We start from the raw sequence: 15114 nt of genomic DNA on the forward strand, positions 1-15114 counted from the left end.
GTGCATGACTTTTTAGGCATTTGATTTGTGTTTTATCTAACTAAATAGCTGTTAAACGTTTTAATAATCTCGCCACTCGAGCAAATAAAAAAACAAAGGGTTTCACTCAGGGAGTGCCGGCAGAAGTGAAAACTCAATGACTATTGCAAAATGCACTATGTATAATTGAGGTTAACGCCATCTAGCGTTAGCGTTAATTACTTGAAATCCCTAAGCACATCACTGTTAGTACTCTAGTTATATTAATACCAGTTAGAGCGAAACTCACTAGATGGCATTTAAATCAATAAATAAAAACTCAATGACATTACATGTAACAGTTTTTCGTTCAGGTCACGTGTCCGTCTTACGGTCACGTGATCGTCTTACGCTGTCTCGAGTTTAACATTTTTTCCCCACCTCAAAAAGTGCACAGCGCCGCTAAACAAGTTTTCACTTCAAAAAAGTCCAGGGCATAACTGAGTTTATTTTAACTGTCGATATATGGAACCGCGTTGAAAAGGGCAGAGTTCCATTCGTTCACTGGACTACAAAAACCCGCCAAACATCACCTAAGTACCGATCAAGCACGTAAGTAAGTAGGTGTCGCACATATCATATTATTTACTGCGGCGCGCTATCGCGCATCGCGCGTTTTGGTCACCCGCGTGCTGATGACGTATCTCATATTTATGGTGCATTGTCGCGTAGGATGTGATCTACGGGCAGTTTGATAGGATGGATGGCACCTTACGCCCTTAAGCAAGAAAGACGTATGTCCAAAATAACATCGTCACTTACGACGTTTTTGTGTGAGGATACTACAGCTCGGCACCCTAGTGGGAGTTATGATTTCAGAGCAAGGATTGATATTTGCTGAAGTAAAAATCGTATCTGCATAAGATTTCGTAGTGACTTGCGTCCTTTTTGGATGGTTAAGTGTAAAGTACCCTTCGACACTTACTGTGAGATACTTTAAAAGGGTATAACTGCGTTTAGTTGACTTATATGTCGGTGGTTTGATAGATATGGCGAAGCACACTTTGACTTAAGGTTACATTCGGATGGGTGCAGCAGCGTAGCTGTTGCAGCGTTACAGCTGCAACTTGATTTCTTTCTGATTCTGGCCCCTGTTTCACACAGTGACAATTCGTCGGACATTGCTGTGCTGGTTCAACAAGTAAATATTGACACTAGGTACTTACCATACCATTCGTTACCTATCGACCAGGAAATGGCAGTGTCAAACCAGTGCCAATTGTCAGCATGGCGAAATGGACCTCTGATCGCTACAGCTATGCGGGAACGATAACAACGCAATTTATTAAGAAAATAATGTATTCCCATTTGTCTCCACCCCACGTGACCGCGTTCATACATGAGGCATGCGCTGCAGTCACCATACAAACGTGACCTTTATACTGCGGTCTAGACCCAAAAAGCTCTAAATCAGCGTATTGCTTGTACAGACACGTATGTTTTGGCTTAGCATGACAGCACTTTACGCCATTCAAAAGGACGTAAGTGCACATAGTTTGAGTGACACGTACGTCGTTTTTAGAAGCCGGTGACTTTGTTTCTAGTGCATTAAATTATTATCGGCCAGTGTCGATGGGCTCTTTGTGGATGGTAAATGTCGCTTTAAGCTACTTTGTTGAGATAAACTTTAGTTTTTCGCGTTGCGTCTTAGACGTTTTAGTTGGTTTTATTTTAAGTAATGCAGTGCAAAACGCAAGTCGAAAAGATATAAATAGTCTTGTGGTAGCATGTTGCTGATGTATTGACACAAAATTCAAAAAGGAAAAAATAAGGTAAACGTACTAGTGTTTGACATGCTAATGCCCAGTAGATTACACCCTGCTGTCACCTCTATTGACAATGACATAAGTTTCAAGATGACTGCGTCGAGCACCAGTATGTACATACGTTTACCTTATTAGCTGAAAGATTGTTGAAAGATTTGGCATTTGTTACGAAAACGATTTTTTCTGCTCTGTACAGCACAACCGAATTTTAAACCCAGAATTTTTGACGTCTACACATATGTATATGCAATGTTATATTATCAGAAACTGGATGCACTAAATGTACAATTACATATCTTGAAGTAAGTACCTATCGGTTTTCACATCATTGTCATATAGTTCGTAGAGTAAAGGATGACTCACGTTAGACCGGGCCGTGTCCGGGCCGGAGCTTCCGGCGCCTACTTTTCTACGACAGATGACAGGTGATCACGTGATGCTTTTCAAAGAAAACGAAGCTCCGGAAGCTCAGGCCCGGACACGGCCCGGTCTAACGTGAGTCATCCTTAAATCTTTCTCGGTTCAAACTTACCGACATTATTTTTTCCATGCCCTCTCCACATCTAAAGTCTTTAGTTCCCTTCTCAACCCGCCGCCACGCGTGCTTCATACGTTTTCTATGAAACAGAAGGCAGGAATAAATCGACCTTATTTATATCGAGTCGGCGAACAGACATATTGTAGGATAAACACATCTCGTAATTGTATACGGAGCGCGGAGGTCTGCTGGCTGTACATGTGTCATTTGGACAAGTATACAGGGTGTTTAAAGAGTGTTCTGTGTAACTGGCCCCATAGACAATATGCCAATCGCTAATGCTCCGTAGCGAACGAAACGCAACTGTCACTGTCGCACTAATATGGAATAGTGAATAGAGTGATAGAGAGACACAAAGCGATTCGATGGCGAAGCGCGATTTGTTAGACCTGTACCCCAAAAGCATAAAATTGTTGTAGTAATTCACAGAATCGCATTTCACCTTGAATGAAAAATATATCACTAGTTTTTTTTACTTGACGCACTTTTTCGCGTAGCTTTTGACATTAGTATAATTAATTTGTAGTATTAAATTTTTCGTGTAGTATGTTACCGTAGACGCATTTCGCCGTGATTAACTTTTTCGCGTAGCTTTTGACATTGGTATAATTAATTTGTAGTATTCAATTTTTCGTGTAGTATGTTACCGTAGACGCATTTCGTCGTGATCGACTTTTTCGCGTAGCTTTTGACATTAGTATAATTAATTTGTAGTATTAAATTTTTTGTGTAGTATTTTACCGTAAACGCATTTCGCCGCGATCGACGTTTGTTTGGGACAATCTACTCGATCTTCATACTGTTGCGTTGAATCACGTCGCCAATACAATACACGATCGAGGTGAAATGCGACTAAAGTAATAAACGATTGAGTCATAATGCGTAAGTTAAATGCACGATCGAGGTGAAATGCGACTAAAACTAATAACGACTAAAATAATAAACGATTGAGTCACAACGTGATATTTAAATGCACGATCGAGGTCAAATGCGACTAAAACTTATAGCCACTAGAAAAAAAAACTATTGAGACACAATGCGAAAATTAAATATGAGATCGAGGTGAAATGCGATTCGGTGAATTACTACAACAATTTTATGCTTTTGGGGTACAGGTCTAACAAATCCGAAGCGCAAGCAATCGTCACCTTGGCTAGGCCGCCTGGCCCCGTGGACAACATGCCAATCGCTAATGCTTTGATTTCCTCCGATAGTGGTGCCGTCATATAGCGGCCGTCTCCATACAAATACTATGACATTCATATTTAGCCGTATTATTTAGTATGGAGACGGCCGCTATATGACGGCACCGCTATCCTAGGAAAACCGATCTTAACGCTCCGTTGCGAACGAAATGCAACTGTCACTGTCACGCTTATATGGAAGAGTGATAGAGAGACACAAAGCGATTCGATGGCGAAGCGCAAGCGATTGTCACCTTGGCTAGGCCGCCTGGGAAATGTGACAGGAGGATGGCCTTTGCCTTGCAGTGGGACACGACTGCTGCTTATGTGCAAGTTAGTTAAAGCTTCCAAAAAGTTGAGAAAAATCGGGAATTTCAAGAAAACTGGAAACAAAGAAAATTTGGATATGGAAAATTCATATTCCTATACAAAAATATGAAAAGTTTCCGAAATTTTTCCATGTGGGAATTTCACATTTTTTAACACTTTGACATCAGTAAAGATGTCTTAAGAGTGTTTCGTTTTTATTTCTGGGCAGTATGACAGTGGAGAGGCATAATTACTTCTCGGTACATGTCTTAGCGTGAGCGAGACGCATGATAAGCAGTTCTACGTTCAAATTAGCCTCACTATTTACATTATTGTTGTTTGAAATTTTAAACACCCTGTGTACACACGCGATATTTTACTGTAGCGCGGCAACGATTGACAATATAATAGAGGGCTTGCCTGAAATAGGATGGTCTTATTTTGCGGTTTTTTCACTATATATTGTGGACGGCTCGAAGTTTTGGATTTACAAAGTAGAACAGTTTTTGTAAAATGTCGCAAAGGGATGGGGTTGAACCTGGATAGTTTTATGAGTTGACATAAAATACATATCTGGGGTCCGTTTCTCAAAAGTAACTTGTACTTTTTGACAGGTTTTCTTAGAAAGGGACTTACACTTGTATTACAAGTTACAAGCTTTTGAGAAACGGGCCCCTGGTCATGACATTTCAATTTTCAACCCTAAAATCCACAAGAAGGGTAAGCTATTAAGAAAAACAAGTATAAAATCAAACAAACGCTATTTGTAATATCTTTCGGTAAAAAATGATATTATAAACTAACCTAACCTAACCTACGTTAGATTATAAACTAACGGGTTCACAATCTTACGGTGTCATCTATACTAAAAGATGAAAAAGCCATATGCAAACATGGCTTCAACAATTTATGACAAAAGTTTCTGATAAAAAATCGAACAACACCTAGCTATTTATTGCTCTTACCGGCCTATCTTCGACATACTTTAATACACTGCCCCGAAGTAAAATCACAAAAGGACATATGAACTAAAAGCGTTCTAAAGTTATGCTACGTTTTCAACTAAACAAGTAAGCACGGACAATTAGTTATGTGAAAAATTGTTAAAGGTTTATAGGTACGTTATTTATTTATATGATGAGTATGTTATATTTACCACACATTAGTATGTTCATGTTAATTGTACATTTTTCAAAATCTAGCTTTGCTACATTACCACCTCTCATATCCCAGTGGCTCAAATATGAGTCGGAATTATATGGATTGGAGAGGTGCTGGGATACTAGGAGTTAAAAGATAGTTTATTCAAGTAGGCATAATTACAATGCGCTTATGAACGTCAAATAAGCTAACCGGCTCCAACCTACACCTCTGCCCCGAGAAGATTTAAATCCCCCCTCAATTGGAGGAGGGTATCCCAATAGGGGACCGGTAACAAACTTGGTTTCTTTGAACGAACCAATATGTACTTAATAAATAAAAATTTAAGCGTACCTAAGCATTTTTTTTTCAAACCTTTACGCCGCGCCTTATACTTAGAAGATAAAATTATGTGCCACCCAAAAAGCATTCAAACTGGCCAAAACACCCACCAGACAACCACCGTGTCGCCGAAATAATATTTAGCTTGTAATATTTTTATTATTGTATAGGTATATGTTAGTTTTTAAGGTATGTATCTATGAGCCTTAGTTGCCTGTCAATAAATGTTTTTTTTTAAACACCAAAAATAAATCAGCAGCAATTTATCAACCATCCAAATTTAAATATCCCAATCCTTCTTCACCTGTAATTCTTTTTCACAATTCATCACTTCTTTTAAAAACAAATAAGCATTGTCCATCAGCAATGAATGGTTATGCAAACCGCGCTAGTGACAACGCAATGCGCGCGCATTGTATTCAGTGCGTATTGAACTGCCTGCGGACTCGTGCGCATATGCGCGTAGGGTTGTCACTACAATTTATTTTTATTCAAAAGGTGAAATAAAAAAGTTTTTGGCAAAAAATATTCCTATTTACTTAGTTTTTATCGCTGACTGTACTTTTCTTTCCACAGGAAACTAATATTCATCGAGATTCAGAGAGAAAGTTAAATATATTTAGGATTTACCACTGCTTTTTTTTTTAATTAAAAGGGAAGTTACATTATTATTGTCACTTATCTGCTAAATTGCATAGCAGTTTGTTGGCAGAAAACTTGATCGTAAGACCAAGCAGCAGATGCATTTAGAAGGCAAGACCTGTTATTAATTTTATATTTAACATGAATTTGTTGGGAATTAAACAGTTTTAAATAAACTAATATTTAAAACTGTTTTACTGACAAAAACACGATTAAATCACATATTAGAAACTAGCGACCCGCCCCGGTTTCGCACGGGTTAACAAATTATACATAAACCTTCCTCTTGAATCACTCTCACATCTAAATCCGTTGCGTAGTTTTAAAGATCTAAGCATACATACAGACAGACAGACAGACAGACAGACAGGGAAGCGACTTTGTTTTATACTATGTAGTGATGATGTATTAATTCGTAAAAAATGTTTTACGCATAGTACAGCTAGTTGTACACATAAGCAAGATACCAAAAATGTATTAAATTCCCTAAAATTAGTGGAAGTTTTTAAGGATAAAGATTCGAGATTTCCTTTCCGGGCAAGAAAAAAATCGTTCATACCAAAATGTGACAGTTTCATCACTATTTCATCAGTATGAAGGATGAAAAGTAAAAAAAAGGAATACATCGCTTGACCCCTCGCACCAACCCTGACGCTTCCTCATATGGACCACACTACATTGTGGTCCGTGTTAAGGCCGTGCATCGAAAAATAACAGGATCTTAGAAACGTGGCAGTGGCTAGCCCCGGAAACAAACAGTAGTGATTTTCGGATATATGTTTCTTGACTATATGATAAGTGATTTCGTAGTAGTCGAAACACGAATGCTTAAAATTTTCTCGATAGAAAATAAATCCAAACTTACGTGTTCATTTTTCGGTTTTAGCTTCGTGCAACTAGAAAACACATCCATATCCAGCACAACCCACCTTACAGCAAAGGTTTTCATCTCGTCTTAACTTTCAAAGAACTAAATATTAACTTATTATCCTTTACTGATGGATTTATTATCGATTTTTGATTTTACGAATTCAACAGCAAACGCCCATTTTACGCAGTTCGGTTTCTCTTTCTGTCATGCGTCAAAGTCATAAATGCATCCTTTATGCCAGTAATGTTAGATGGCCGTCGTGCCTCAAAGAGGTAAGACCTATGTCACTTCGCGCAGCGCTCCGAATTACGTAAAATTTTAATATCCAATAAACGTTGAGTCGTAACTCCATTGAGTAGTAACGGAATCGGAGGTAAACATATGATGGTGCCTTCTTACAGGCCTATACGTTACGCATGTGTGCGTGTTTGCTAGGCTACGTCATGCTACGTCGAAATCTATACTCTTTGTCAGTTACAACGGGTTAGGAAATTTCGACAGATATTGAAATGTATCGGTAGCTGTTTGGTGTTTAGCCATCAGAATCTAACCGTAACTTTTTGCTTTATTTTTGTTTGAAAATAAAATATCTATAAGAATATATTTTTTGCTTTTTTTCTATTGTAATGATAAAAATAAATCTAGTATGTTTCATGCTCAAATAATTTAAAATAATTGAATAAATATTAAAAACTAATTGATATTATTCGTTTTAATTATTATATTATTAAGTTTGTTTGAATAAAATATTTTATTTCAATAATACGAAAAGTTATTATATTTAAGTACCACTAAAAAAAGGTCCCTACTTACAAAAACTCACTTGCACGGGCCGGGGTTCGAACCCGTGACCTCCGGTTTGAAAGTCGCACGCCACTACAATTTCACATAAGTAATTTACAATGACATGATACCGTGGAAAAAGTGAATATTACAATGTACTGTGTTACTATCATTTTATAGTTTATTTTGGCTTGACAAGGAGGAATGAGAAAAACGTGCAAAGCGAGAGGATTAAATCTCTCTGTCCCTTTCTTAAAGTAGCCAATCCTAATTATGACATCTGTTTTGATATTAATTCTTTGAACATAATTTGTCGATGTTCTTTTTTATATCATCGAGAAAGATTTTTATTAAAAAAATGTGTTGAATTTATATGTTTTATTTATGTTTTTTTGGCATAAATTTCATTACTTTTGACACATTTTGATTGTGATGACAAACGATTTGATGTGATGTGTGAAACGAACCATGTGATCAACGTTGTGTCTAATAAAACTTCATTTAGTCGAAAAAAATAGTTGTCTACTACCGGGTGGAAAAAAATTATGGGCCCTGGAGGGAAAGTGCCTTAAAACCTTAAGTTTGCTCATTTTACTTAAATGAAACATTATTGTTTTTTTAAGAAACAACTGCATTCAAAGATTTTTGAAGTGAAAACTTCTTTAGCGGCGCTAGGCACTTTTTGAGGTGGGGAAAAAATGATAAACTCGAGACAGCGTAAGGCGATCATGTGACCGTAAGGTTTAGATGGCCAATCATTTAGATGGCATTTAAATGAATAAAGAAAAACTCAATGACATTACATGAAAAAGGTTATAACCTTGTACGGGCTGAAATACGAGGATCTCACAGTATTATAACTTTATATCACTCAAATATAATTCAATAAAGCTACATCTTGATGAAATCGCTAATAAAAGTGAACTCTAGTACTGGTGAATAAAACTCAAAATATCATGACCAAATATATTTAGATGCGAGGTCTGCAAGGTAACTTTACAATTTCTATTCGAATTTTAAACAATTAACGCTATAAATTTGAATTTCGAATTTTAAACAAGCTCACTGACCAGCAATTTCGGAACCAAAAGTTTTCAATAGAAAGGAGGATGGGTCAATTATACATAGTGCTGCAGACATTTTGGACTAGTCATTGAGTTTTCACTTCTGTCGGCACTCCCGGAATGCAACACGTTGTTTTTTTTAAATTCGCTTAGTCGCGCCCGGGAATCGAACCTACTTTTTCCACACTGTATAAAAGAACACAAATGCTTTTCTTCTGGTAACTTAAATGTTCTATCTATCTTGGTGATATGTCAATGCAATCAAATAATCTGAAAAAATAATAATAACCCAATTTATGAATTCCGTTCCTTCAGAAAAATGCGAAATGTACGTACAATTTTTAGGGATATCGTACTTTTCCCAGAGACAAATTTAGTTGGCTAAGAGACATTTTCACTTTCATTTTTGGGGTCTGTACTAATAATCTAACATAATATGATTAAGTCCTTTAATCGTTTTAAGCTCAAGAGTGAGTTTTCCTAAAGCTTTTTCTAAAAATTATGTCTTTATTAACGTTAGGAGTGCACTGCAGCATGTCAAATGTATGCCAAAATGTCAAGGGAGAGAACAATAAATTAAGTTTCAATTCCACTTCCACTCATCAGCAAAGTGATATAAGTATATCAGCAGTTTAACCTCGTAAGTCCTGTGTTTTTCCAACAGCAGTAGTCATATCTGCCGGCTGTACTATACCAAGTACAAACCAAGAATAGTGCTTCAGACCGAAACAAAAAATGTCGATTTTAGAGATTTTTGAAGTGGGGTCTTATTTTCAGTATTTTTTATGGTATGTTTATTATGTATAGCACCTCTTTAAGAAGGAAATTATTGAAAATATTTTGTACTTGTGTGAGTACATTGGGTTTTTACACAGTATAATAAAAAAAGTTAAAGGATTTATTTAATATTAAAATTAAATCATATATTTTGTCTAAACATCACTAAAGTAAAATCTTTACTTTATTACAACATAACTAATCTTCTTCTTATAAAAATGGTGAATTAAAAAAGCTCTTTTCATTATTTTAATACCATACTACATCTACGAAGGTTGGATTTGGGTGTTCAAAATCTGGACTAGATCTCCAGACCTACCCCTTGCACTTTGCCCACGTCGCGCCCTTGTGCACTTGTGCTACTACCACGGCTACGCCCACCTCATTGACCACGAGCACTTTGAAATCGATGACTAGATACACGTCCGCGTACTACAACTTCTATTTCTCCATCTTCATATTAGAAAAGTCCCTATTTGACAGTTGACTTTACCTGTCTAACATGGCGAAATTGACCATAGAAAATAGAATGAGAATGACCGTGTCAGTGTTGCCGTTGTAAAAAAACTACCCGGTAAATGGGGAATGAAAAATTTGTACTTGAGTAAGTACATTAGGCAGTTACGCCATCTATCTAGTTAAAATGTCAGGTCTGAAGTGCTATCCTTAATTTGTACTTGTACAAGTACGCGGGGACTTACGAGGTTAAAGTTATTTAAGATTACAAAATTAGCGCATCAAAAAAATCAAAGTGCATAGAAAAAAAGTCTCCTGAGTCATAATAAAATTGATGTCTCTTGGGTCATCAGAAAAGTCACCAGGGAGAACGATGACCCAAATCACATTTAAAAGAAAATGTAAATTTTGTGTACTACCTACGAACATTTTTCAAAAAACTATGTTTTTATAACATATTAGACCCAGGATAGATCTAATACCTCTTTTCGTACCCCGGATAAAATGGTCGGCGACTAAAAAAGTAACTGAAACGTTACGTTATTAGGTTCACGATGCCGCGTTGTACCCTTGCCTTCGTTGCAATATGTTTGGTAAGTCAGGAGACTTAAAAAATGAGCCATGATTTTGGGACATATTAACAAATATTTTTTTGAATATATATTAATTTTAGCGGACTTTAATAATTTACCAGTTAAATTAGATGTAAATACCTTTTTAGTTAATCGTTAATATGGTATATTAGTAGCAGTAAAACATTTTATTGTACAAAAAGACACATAAAACATGAAAAAACACACATCCTTCGTATATGGTAGAATATATTTTTCACACTTATAAGTAAAAACCAAAACCGATACGCGATTGGAATACGCTCTTTTTGTATGGGATACAAAAAAATATTCTCCTGGGTCACCAAGAAAAATCGACATATTAAAATAATTCAGTTTGTTTTTAAGTTCTAGTCAGATTGACTTTTTGGTTATTTGAGATAAATTACAATAACGCTTAGATTTGAGAAACATGATTTTCTATTTTGTTGCGATCGACCCGGGTAATAAAAATACGGCGAATTTGAACTTTTGTTTGTTGTCGTTGTAAAATGTATTAAAAAATAATGTAGGCACCCCTGACAATTGAAATTCAAAACTATCCAGAAAAAGCGGCCAAGTGCGAGTCGGACTCGCCCATGAAGGGTTCCGTATTTAGGGGATTTATGACGTATTAAAAAAAACTACTTACTAGATCTTGTTCAAACCAATTTTCGGTGGAAGTTTGCATGGTAATGTACATCATATATTTTTTTTTTGTTTTATCATTCTCTTATTTTAGAAGTTACAGGGGGGGGGGGGGCACACATTTTACCACTTTGGAAGTGTCTCTCGCGCAAACTATTCAGTTTAGAAAAAAATGATGTTAGAAACCTCAATATCATTTTTGAAGACCTATCCATAGATACCCCACACGTATGGGTTTGATGAAAAAAAAAATTTTGAGTTTCAGTTCGAAGTATGGGAAACCCCAAAAATTTATTGTTTTTTTTCTATTTTTGTGTGAAAATCTTAATGCGGTTCACAGAATACATCTACTTACCAAGTTTCAACAGTATAGTTCTTATAGTTTCGGAAAAAAGTGGCTGTGACATACGGACGGACAGACGGACAGACAGACAGACAGACATGACGAATCTATAAGGGTTCCGTTTTTTGCCATTTGGCTACGGAACTCTAAAAATGAGTGTTTCAAAAAGGCACCCTGTATTCCTTACATACCTAAATAATCTCTTATTCAATAAAACATATAATTACTAAACACTGTGATTTATTTCAAATAAATGCAAATCGATCGGATAAAAGATATTAATACCTACCTATACAACAATGAATACGAGTACAGTCAGCTGCAATAATATGTTACACACCGAAGGCCGTTTTGCGGTAGATCATGTTAGATCTTATTTGTAGAGCCATAAGAGCGTGTCACATATTTTTGCGGCCGTCGAAGAGTAACATATTATTGCAGGTGACTGTACCTATGAAAAATTCGAGGGTTAAAAAGCATTTCAACCAAAGCATTTATAATAATAACGACTATGGACGCCTGCAACCCCAGGGGTATTGTAACTCCATAACAATAAGGTTGAAATTTGCATTTAGTGACCGCAAAGTCAGGTGAGCGTAATCAAGTAAATCTGTTTTCATCATATTTTATCAAAAATAATCTCTTTTCTGTTCTTGTGCTATTTTCTTATTATCAATACTCTTAACTTATATGCTATATACGCTGCTGCTTCTATGCTGTTAACATCTTCCAAAACAACAATAAATATTCAGGTTTATTAATTAATTATTTTATTGTTTGCTATTATGAACAAGTAACAACGCCATCTGTTTCAATTTTTTCCTAATTTAAGTTTCTGGCCGACCGCAGCGACCGCGTATAATGGTAGTTAACTTCTGTAACGTTAGATGGTGCTAAAAGGTCACACAAACTTCACGTGCGGCGCGAAGCGTTTCCATGTGTGCGTGTTAGCGGGGAGGGAAGAACTAGCGGGCGTGGTTTACGAAGCGCCAGACGCGGCTGCAGTAGGCCCTTAACAGACCCTAATGGTACAAATGTAACTTTTCAATAGAAAATACTATATCGGGCCGGTTTCATGCTTGACTACTTTATTATTTCCTATTAGTAAAGGATCAGGATTGTAAGCAACTTGTTTTAAGAGGTATTTATATGACTGAACTAACTTAAACTTATTTTACGATAAGTTTATCTATTGCTCTATATGTAAGTAAAGTTTAAGTAATGCTCTGGTATATGCAGACTGCAGAAATTACACGTTCAAATTTTAATGTAGGCAGATAGTCTGTTCGGAAAGAGAAGAGTCGTGGAATGTATGGGGCCCAATACATTCCACGACTCTTCTCTTTCCGCACAGACTCTACGACTTTTTAATACTAAAGTTAAAGGAAAAATATTTGTAATTGTGCGATCTCTTTCAGATTAGAAAAGCAAATATAATTGTTTTGAAGTTTTGATATTTAGGAGAAAATAAGGACGTTTTAGAGAATTTGTATAGGTACATATATTGAACATACTGACATTGCAATCTGCCGATGTGACCCGAGCGACATATCAACGCAAAAGTTGACCAGTCCAGCAACCTACACTACTTACTCAAAATATAGTCTAAAACAATTCAAATATGTAACCGAACACTCAATATAGTTTACGATGGACGCCCTTGCTATGCCGCGGGGGCCTATTCAACGCGCAAAACCGACAAGTGGCCATGCGATATATTTGCGAACGATTCACGATGAATGGCAAACACTGAAGTGACCTTTAGTATACCTTATTTCAATGCAATAAGGATTACAAATGATCAGTGAAATGTGTCAACGATGGTGCATAAATAACTCGACTTTGTCCTTCCCTGATGTCTTTTAAATATGTGTTTTTAGTTTTACTTTCTTTTATTAATTTAGACATTGCAATGGTCATTCAACAACTTTCAGTTTTTAACGTCTTACTTGGTTCTACATGACGTGACATTGACGAATGAATTGAAATCTTCCCTACCATGCTAGTATTCGAAAAGTTTTTTTTTCGTAAGAATAGGCAATAAAGTAGGTAGGTACAAGTTTATTACGTGTTTTGGGATAACTTCGTAAGCGGGTTCATTTTTAAAATTGCTAATAAGTATCTACTAAACCAGAGGCTAATTCAGAATGAGATAACTGTTACCCAATACTTTTGTCTGTTTTTTAAATTACTAACTAAATAATTGATATAGGCATAGATAATTTATTAATTATATTAAAACGGGAGTGGCTCCATAACGAGAAGCTCCAACGGAAACACGCGTCTGCGTCCATTCGCCGTCGATACGAGTAATCTTTGACTTAAAATACGTGAGTGACCCGTTGACACCTGAATAACCCCCCTAGAAATATAGCGCCCTGGTCAGTGATAAGTCAGCAAGCGTGCCGGTGTAATGTGACCTTAGGAATTTGGGCACGGGAGTGTAGTAGCCAAGTTTGGAATAAAAAAGAGCGACAGGTAAACCGCGTGCTTCCAGAAATTGAAAGGAAGCCCAATTTTAGTGCGAAGACAATCTATGGGTTAGCTTAAAATTTTCTGTGAAACAAAATCTTGGCTTTAAAGAAAAATTTAAATCAACGTAGTAGCGTTCGCAAGCGACACTCGATAGAATGCTAGGAGCATCCTCAGTTAATAATATAATAATCCTATAATCCAACGATTGTTATAAGTAAAATCCCGTGTCTATCTATGAATTTAACGAAAAGTAAGTGCTACTTTGTCTATTACATTTTAAAACAGTGAACGTTGTATAGTATTTTTCACATAGCTTGACAGCTGTCATCTCAATTTTTTAAGTTAAGTTAGTTAGTTTTAAGGTTATAATTTTTATGGAAATGAATGACAGCTGTCATCGTACCCATGTGAAAAATAGTATACTAGTTGAGTTGCCGGTACTAATCATTGGAGAGCCGATTCTATTCTATAGAGCATCTTAGCCTTCTTACAGTTCAAATGCGAGTGATGCTTACTCGTAGTAATACCGAACTTGGCTCCATTTTCATGTTTTGTTAGTGGTGTTCGTTTACTATAGAAATTTAATAACTACTTAATACCTATACATCTATAATTCTATAACATGAGCTTTGTTTTATGTGAAAAATATAGCTAACATTGCACATTATGCTGCTCTTCGTCCTTAGAAGCGTTATTTCACTTTTTTTGCTCTCATGAGTTCTTTTTTAGGGTTCTGTAGAAAAATATGGCAATAACGAAAACCTCATAGTTTTTTTGTGAATTATGTTCAAGTCGATTGAGAAATGTTGACTTCCCAATAGAATTAAGACATAATATTGTATGTAATTGTTTAAGATAAGGCTGAAGTAAAATAATTGTGCAAATATTTCTAAAAAACAAACACTCTAAATACATCGATATTAAACTTTCGTGAGACATATTTTAAACTGTTGCAGTCGCCGCGAGCACTCGAGCCTAAGGAAGGACCCCCGAAGGGCCCGAACGAAACATGTCGCCAATAGCGACTAAAAATTCAAGTGAGTGAAACCGTTGTCGTATAAACACTCTAAATTCATTTTAGATTAGTCTAAAATAGTTCTACCATTCTCCTCCATACAACAATTACCGAAAGGGTGTTATCCCCATGTCGCAAGCATACCTGCTGTTA

At 36.3% G+C, this 15114-nt stretch overlaps 1 protein-coding gene and 2 long non-coding RNA genes across 4 annotated transcripts in view; 2 read left to right on the forward strand and 1 right to left on the reverse strand.

Moving 5' to 3' along the window:
- LOC134663062 (uncharacterized) overlaps positions 1 to 15114 on the reverse strand; it is a 258300-nt gene that overhangs the window by 203604 nt on the left and 39582 nt on the right. The window lies entirely within an intron of this gene.
- LOC134663122 (uncharacterized) overlaps positions 1 to 15114 on the forward strand; it is a 407475-nt gene that overhangs the window by 149270 nt on the left and 243091 nt on the right. The gene's annotated exons all lie outside the window — the stretch shown is intronic.
- Positions 3114 to 3449, forward strand: LOC134663120 (uncharacterized). Its single transcript, XR_010098121.1, has 2 exons — positions 3114 to 3163; positions 3227 to 3449. It is a non-coding gene; the product is annotated as an uncharacterized LOC134663120 (long non-coding RNA).

The sequence above is a fragment of the Cydia amplana genome, chromosome 4 (assembly GCF_948474715.1).
Source record: "Cydia amplana chromosome 4, ilCydAmpl1.1, whole genome shotgun sequence".
Lineage (NCBI taxonomy): Eukaryota > Metazoa > Arthropoda > Insecta > Lepidoptera > Tortricidae > Cydia > Cydia amplana.